Here is an 8,767-nt window from a genome sequence, read left to right on the forward strand (position 1 = left end):
AGTCGTGACACATGGAATACTGTTTCTGGATCCAAGCCGCTACTCATTTGAATTGAGAAAATATTCAGTTATATTAATATATTATATTATTATGTTAATATTCATTCTTTTAAGTCGTATCACACATTAAAGTCAATTTCATATAAAATCATGGTGTACACAACATTCTCTTGACTTCCTGCATCTCAGACACCAATATTTGAACAGTTTATAAAAATGAAACAGTTTCTGGCCATCAGATATTAGACATAGAAATATTTATATTGCGATTGTGATTTTCAAAAGTTATAAAGCGCTTTGTAAATGTTTATTACCACCATTTGTTAAGTTTCCCCATACAGTTTGATAGAGCGCTTGGACGTGGAAGCAGCTTCGTGTGACATCACACTTAACAAGCAAATTGAAAGACTGTAGTCCATTTCACAGTTTGATTAAGTATGCAGTGCTCTTCCTGATTCATTCATCCAAAATTAGTAAAACTGTGATGTTCTGTTCTACTGTAAATAGAACATGTTTGTGTTTTTGTGTCATGAAATCATGGGGGTCTATAAATTTGAATTTGCCGACCCTTGGCTACTGGTTACCGATCCCTTCTGGAGAGCCTCTGCTTTAGACTCTGGCTAAAAATGATCACAGTTGCAAAAAATGCATCCATGAAGAATTTCATCTGATATCATCTCATGCGCACCAGTTACCCAATAAGCACATCAACATAAAGTGAGCCGAAATGCTCAAATTGACTTTGCTTCTTTTTAATGAGTCTACATTTACAGTCTGACATTCACTCATGTGTTAGTAATGTCAATTGTTCACTGAACTGCAGGTCATTTTTATCTACTGTATGCTTCCTTTTATTAAACCATAGCCAAATATGTTAGAAGTGTGTCAAAAAAAGGTTTAAAATAAAAAAGTATTGTCATTTATTAGACAAATAAAAAATGCAAATAACTAAATACTTAAAGCGGTGGTCCAGAGTGTATTTTTAAAGCTTGGATGTGTTTATAAGATGCAAAGCAATGTGTGCTCATGCTTCAAATCTATGTTACTTTTTTTAAACTTTAATTATATACAGCTACTCAGCTAACATAAAAACAACTGTCATATTTCCTAGTTCTATTTCCTAGTTGGCAGTTCCAAAAGGCCGCCCTCAAGAGGCTCTGATTGGTCAGCTAACATAATGTGGAAAAGCTTCACCCCTCTAATAGCATGCTCAGTGCTTCTGCTGTGTATACTGTCAGTCAGAGTAGCTGTTAGCCGTTTCAGTTTGAGCCTGAATCAGAGAGAAAATAAAGAGCACACAGCTGAACCTCATGCCTGCTCTCTAAAATAAAATCTGACAAGTGTCGTTCATATATATTCAGAATAAGCATGTGTAAGTAGTATGAAGCGTTCACATGTGTTTTGCGAGTTGGTTATTTGAGATGTAGAACGCAGGGAAAGCGGCTGCATAAAGAGACACTGCAGCATTGCTGATAACTGTGGCCGTTTACAGGGGTTTATTGGATAAATATGAATTCATAGCAAAATTGTTAACGGTGCCAAACAGCATTTCCCGTTGTTTACATTCTTGTTTACGTCCTTGCTACAACATACAGTTAACGCTAGACACTATGCATGTAATAGATCAACATCAGCATCTTCTATTATGGTTGGAGCTGGTCCTTCTTTGAGGAGATTTTAGCTGAATCAGCACTGAACTAAGAGAGATTCTGGAAGCTCTTCTTTGTCAAATGTTAGCTATATATGTTTTATAATTCTCTGGAAAATAATTCAAATTAAACTGTAAGCACTTCTCTCTTTGTGTCGTGTCCTTTGGAAGCCCAAATACAGAAACAGAAGCAGCTCTGTGGGAGTAGCATTTGGACAGCATTTTAGCTTTCTCTGCTATAACATTACTGCGCCTCTGGCTGTGCTCCTTCACTGCGCGGGTTGTCTTCGCATGGTGAATGCGCGTAACCTGAAGCATTTGTGATCACTATCCAGGATGTATTTTTTTGTAGTCCCCAAATTCGTTTGCTGTAGGCTTTACTAAGCTAACTGTGTAAAAGCCAATGAGCATATTACATTCAGAGATGTTTATGTTCACACAGCTACATTACACATCAACTAAAGTTTAAAATATCATATCGTAGTGGACCACCCCGTTAAGAATTAATTTTTAAAGCCAAATTTGAGCTGCTACATTCAGCTTCTCTCAGACGTCAGAAATTAATCAAGCAAAACAATCTGCCATTAAAACTTAATTTAAAGTTTCTGTTAAGGGCTACACTGAGCAGCATCTCTCACAGTGCAGGTATGTTTTACATTGTAAAACAGCATCATCCCGCTTAATCTGTTTGATTTCAGCAAACAAACCCCTATGATAAGAGCGCTAAAGGAAGTTAAGCGCACCTTTCATATTTAGTGACTTGAGGCAATTTGAGAAATATTAATAAATAAACACTCCGCACGGAGACCCTTAGGAGGTTTGCACAGTTATTGTGGAAGCCACCCACCACTTCCAGAAAGAAATGAGTTCAGGATAACACACTGGCAGCACACACACACATTTCCGCTCAAATGACACCCAGAATAGTACTGCTATTCCCTCGAAGCATCTCAGTTTTAATATGCTGGCTGAGAGTGTGTGTGTGAGGCATGTCGAGGGTGGGTTTATGGCTAAAAGTCATTGTGTACGGCTGACAAGCACTTTTGTAACAGACTCGTTATGGGGCCTGTGTAATTACACACTGTACGTTACATTCGCCCCTGACAGCTTTTTAGCATGACCCCTCCTTCCCTTTCTCTTCCTCCTTGTCTGGAAACGAGACCTCCAGCATCCCCCCATTATTTCCCTACAGCGACGCAGCAAAGCCTCCTTGTGGCATTGTAAACAAACACAGGCAGATGATTCATGGCTGTCTCAAAACCAATCTGGGATGATTAAAGGGAAGGTAGAGCTCTGTTGTTCTGATTGGGAGGATAAAAGCTACGTGTTGTCGGAAGCATTTTGACATTTGCTTGTGTCAAAAACAGCAGACATTGGCGGGTCTCCACCCCTTCTGTTGGGACCTTGCTGTTGTTTTCTTTGCTCACGGCCGGAAGGTTGACTCAGTTTAGTTGGATTTGGGTCTTGTGAAAAAGTATGCTAATCTTTTGAGTGTCCCCTATTTAGACACACTTCCATCTGAGATGGGCTCGCTGGGGCATGAAGGGAAGCATGAGCTGTATCAGTCTTGACTTCCGTGTGGGTGTTTGTGTGTATTTACATTTAGTCATTTAGCAGACGCTTTTATCCAAAGCAACTTACAAATGAGGACAAGGAAGCAATTTACACAACTATAAGAGCAGCAGTGAACAAGTGCTATAGACAAGTTTCAGGTGTGTAAAGTCTAAGAAGCAAAGCATTAGAATTTTTTATTTTTTATTTTTATTTTTTGAGAGAGAGTACAGTTAGTGGTATAGCCAGAGAGGCAGTTACAGATTAGGAGGGAAAGTGGAGACTAAACAGTTGAGTTTTTAGTCGTTTCTTGAAGACAGCAAGTGACTCTGCCGTTCTGATGCAGTTAGGGAGTTCATTCCACCAACTGGGCAGATTGAATGCGAGAGTTCGGGAAAGTGATTTCTTCCCTCTTAGAGATGGAACCACGAGGCGACGTTCATTCACAGAACGCAAGTTTCTGGAGGGCACATAAATCTGCAGAAGTGAGAGCAGATACGAAGGAGCAAAGCCAGAGGTCGCTTTGTAAGCAAACATCAGAGCTTTGAATTTGATGCGGGCAGCAATTGGCAGCCAGTGCAAACGGGTGAGTAGCGGAGTGATGTGCTCTTTTGGGTTCATCAAAGACCACTCGTGCTGCTGCGTTCTGAAGCAGCTGAAGAGGTTTGATAGAATTAGCTGGAAGCCCGGCTAGTAGAGAGTTGCAATAATCCAGTTTGGAGAGAACAAGAGCTTGAACAATAACTTGAGCTGCATGTTCAGATAGGAAGGGTCGGACCTTTCTGATGTTATAGAGTGCGAGTCTGCAAGATCGAGCAGTTCTAGAAATGTGGTCAGAGAAGTTTAGTTGGTCATCAATCGTTACTCCAAGGCTTTTTACCATTTTGGATGCAGTAATGGTTGCCCCATCCATCTGGATTGAAAAGTTATGGTGTAGAGTCGGGTTGGCAGAAACTTCAAGCATTTCCGTTTTCGCGAGGTTAAGCTGAAGATGATGATCTTTCATCCAGTGTGAAATGTCTGACAGGCAGGCTGAATTGCGAGCTGGAACCGAGGGATCATCAGGGTGAAAAGAGAGGTATAGCTGTGTATCATCAGCATAGCAGTGGTAGGAAAATCCATGTTTCCGGATGACTGTTCCTAAAGATGTTGTGTAATTTAAGGGACAGTTCTCCCAAAACTGGAAATTCTGTCTTCATTTACTGTAATGTGTATTTATATAGCACATTTATCGTGTATGGTCAAACACCCAAAGCGCTTTACAATCATGAGGGGGAGCTGCACACCACCACCACTGTGCAGCATCCACTTGGATGCTGTGATGGCAGCCACAGGACAACAGCGCAAGTGCACTTACTACACACCAGCTATAGCTGAAGTGCAGAGACAGTAGCCCTTTTCACACAGTAATAACGATAAATATCCTGAAAATTACCAGAATGACTTTACTGGTAAATTCAAAAAAGTGCTGTTCACACAGGCGAGGACATTCTGTCATTTTTCCGCAAAGGACTGTTCACACATCTATTCCAAATTACAGGTCAATTCTGACATCATTAACTAGAAATGGCCTCGAAACGGATGTGCTTCGATGAAAACATATGAAAGAACACTTTCGCGTGTCATGCACTTGTGTCAAGTAACTGAAGCAGAGCTAGAAGGTAAACAAACAGCGGTTTATCATAAGCATTTTATCGATCATTTTTTACACAGTTGGCATTAAAAAGGAACACAGAAGCTGACTAACATCTAGCAGCTAAATGTGTCTGGAAAAATATTCAAAGGCTTTTATTTTCATAAACAGCGCGGATGTGAATGCGTCTGAATGTTCTGATTGGCTGGATGAGACGTCTCTAAACGTGAACGTGCTCTTTCCGTCTATTTTCCTTCTGCGTTCACCCAGAGCAGCATTCCGGCAAATTACTGGTAATGTTACAACTTCTCTTTCCGGAAAATTGCCGGAACGAATTTACCAGTATTTTTGAAAAGGGCCTGTTCACACACACAGACCTTTCCGGAAAACTGCCCGTAATTTTCCGGAAAGGTCTGTATGTGTGAAAGGGGCTATTGATAGAACCAATTCGGTGGATGGGGATGATTGGGAGGCCATGATGGGTAAGGGCCAATAGAGGAAATTTGTCTCCAACAGTACAGAATGCGTTCAGCTTGCCAAATTTAGATGAATCTTCACACACTAGCAGTGTGACTCTGAAGTGCTGTACTGTATTTTTGCAAGTTTTCTCCCCAACAAACACCACAATGTCAATGAAATATTCTGCACCCTCAAAGGCACCTACAGTAGCACTCAAAAGGCAGAGGAAAATGCTAACCATCGCACAAAAAGTTGGACATGCCAAAGGAAGGTAAAAGTTATGTGGCTGTAGGGTGCCATTACGGAATGAATCTTCAGTTTGTTCTCTAATAATCTCTAATAATTGAAAAAATAAAGCTGACTACTTTGCGGATTTCGCCTATTGCAGGTTATTTACGTAAATCCTGTAATTAAAGGGGGGCCACTGTACAGATTAAAATATTTATAATTTAATTTTTCAGTTTTAAAAATGTATCATTTATGTGATATCTATAGAAGTACAATTATTTTCTGCATGATTAATGTCAAATCAACACTGACATTGGCCCTGTGGAGCCTCACACAATACAGTATGTTATACTAGGTCCCCAGTAACATTGCAAAACATTGTCTGTTTTGTTCCATGGGAGAAATAAAAACGGTCTAGAAAGAGACGAGAGTGAGTAAACCCTGACAGAATTTTCATTACTTTGACAATAACATTATTTTGATATAATACTTCTTATTGTTTTCAGAGTGCTTAAAGTGAAGGGAATGAATTATTCATGTAACTGCATGTGTGTAAATGTGCTTGTGGAGGAGGAGCCCCTCTTCAGAGACACACAGTGCACAGTTCTGTGGCCCTCTCTACACAGCTGAACTGTGGAGGAGTGGGCCTGCTAGGACTTCCCACTTCAATGTATCAGCAGCACAGAAGAGAAATCATTTCCAGGCTCAACGCATCCTCTCGTATGTTATTTGTTATTTCATCAGGACTGACTTGAGAATGAGTTTTTCAAGTAGAGCATGAGCATGTATTCTTTGTGTGCGTGTGCGTGTGTGTGTCTGCATGCGATGCTAAATCCATTGTGCATTCAGACGGGAGTTTCGGAGAGAGACAGTAACCAGGCAGAGGCTTGTGAAGGCTTCATTGAGCACACCAGGAAAGGAATGAGATTTTTAGGCAGTTTCTTTCTCGCGCCACTGACTCCTTTGTGAATAATACCACCTCTAATAGAAACCTGGACCAAAATCAAAACGCTGAGGACTTCAGTGTGTGTGTGTGTGTGTGTGCGTTTGGCACATAAAGCACTTTCATCCTGCAAGTTTTATGAAATACAGTATTGTGATACCTGTTTAAATGTCCTTGTTCTCTCTTTCAGATAAGAAAAATGAATGTCAGTGACAAAATTCAAGACCTCATCCACAAGAAAAACACCCTGCTGTCCATTGTCACCTACTTCTCAGAACAAAAACCAAGGAAATAGCAAAAAAGAAAAGGAAAAAAAGTCCACAAGGGAACGACAGCTATGTTGAACAGTTGTTAAAAGTAAGAGCTGTTCAAACTGTTCAGGCTTCACTCTTAATCCATCTTCAGAACAGTTTCAAAGTCTTCTGAACCACAGCACGTCCTTGATGTGTGAACATAAGAGATGTGAAAAGTAGGACACACTTGTTCACACAGGATCAGCCGATCAGCAGGACCCCTGGGAGACTAATAATGACAGCAGACTGATGGTGACAACAACAAGCTGAGCTTCACAGGTCACAGATCAGAACGGTGTGTGACAGCTGATCTGAGGGTGGCTGTCTCTGTGTCAGCGATGCAGCTATGTGACCATGAAGACTCCGTCTCTGCCACTGGACTGTCCACCGCCGCAGTGGTGGCAATAGTGTGCAACATCCTGGTAGCTCTGCTCATACTAGTACTCATATTGATCCTCTGCAAAGCATGCAAGGTTCCCTCCAGCCAGGAGAGCGTCCCGGTGTTGACTTTAGAGAATGCACGGCAGAGCAATGAGCAGAGGTACTTGCTGACGGCATGAAGGCAAAAAAAAAAAACTGGAATTTTGTCATGAATTAGTATTGTTTTGAAAACATGATTTGATGGACGTGTCTTTGCTATTCATAGAGGCCCGTGTAATTGGGGCGGCATGTAAAAAATAACCAGAGGATGAGGAGAGAGTTGGCTGAGCGTGGGCTGCCGGGACTCTACCTGAGCTCTCTTGTACTGTACCACTCTGCCTGAGTGTTTTATGTAAAGGTAAAGAGACTCTCCATGCCCTCTTCACAGTCATTGAGTAGTGCCATGACAGCATTGGTGAAACCCCACACCTGCAGCTAACCAACTAGTAATCAGCACTATGCTAATTAGCATGCACAAACAAACAAAAGCTCAAGTGCAGGAATGAAATTTTAATAAGAGCACAATTGTGCTGCTTTGTGTCTGAAGGAGGAGTTTAAATATGGAATGCATGTTTTATTGTGCTGGTTTGCATATGCAACAGGCCAGAGGGATCAGTCAACTAATAACATGCTAGCATCTTTTCCTGAGAACATCAGAGGACATTAAATGGTAGATGATTAATAAATATACTGAAATATCCATACCAAGTCTTGGTTTTTTCTTTTCTTTTAATTTTCCTTTATTGTGACAGGACAGTATGTAGATAGGAAGTGAAGCTGGAGAGAGAGGGCGGTGATTGGGAAAGATCCGTGAGCCAGGACTTAACTTGTGATGTCTCAAGCACACTGCCCATGAGGCTATTAGCATCAACATCTTGGTCTTTTTAAATGTGTAATAAAATTATGATCAACTTGATTGGTATTTTTGGCTACTCTCACAATTCAGACAATTTTAAAGGAATTGTTCCCACAGAAATGATCATTTTGTCATCATTACTCACTCTTGACCAGTTTGTGATTTCTTTTTGTTCTGTTTAGCACAAAAGGAGATACTCTATCTGGAAGAATGTTGTAAACCTGTAACCATTGACAGCCATAGTAGAAATAAAAAATAATATGGAAGTCAACGCTTACAGCATTCTTCAGCGTCTGCTTTTGTGTTCGACAGAAAAAGAAAAAACAAACCTCAAAATGGTTTTAAACAATTCAAGGATGAGTAAGTAGCTATGTTTCCATTCAGCTATTTTTATGCACATATTGGACATGCGCATAAAAAAACAGTTGATGGAAATTCCAAGATGCACATCAATTTTTAAAAATGCGCATAAAAAAAACGTATATGCATAACTTGATAGGATGAACTTTTTATTTGATTAGAAAATAAACTACGATGAAAACACTTTTACCGAATAAATTCCAGTGTGCGCATTAAAAAGGACATGTGATTTTGTTATAAGAGATCATGTGGTGATAAAAATATGTGCGAATGGACAAGCCAGCAGGCTGAGCACACTGTAAAACATCTGAAATGTTGTTTTGGTCATTCTAAAACGGCTTAATTTTAGTATTAGTGTTATTACATTATTAATTAC

Source organism: Danio aesculapii, chromosome 21, assembly GCF_903798145.1.
Source record: "Danio aesculapii chromosome 21, fDanAes4.1, whole genome shotgun sequence".
In the NCBI taxonomy this organism is placed as follows: domain Eukaryota; kingdom Metazoa; phylum Chordata; class Actinopteri; order Cypriniformes; family Danionidae; genus Danio; species Danio aesculapii.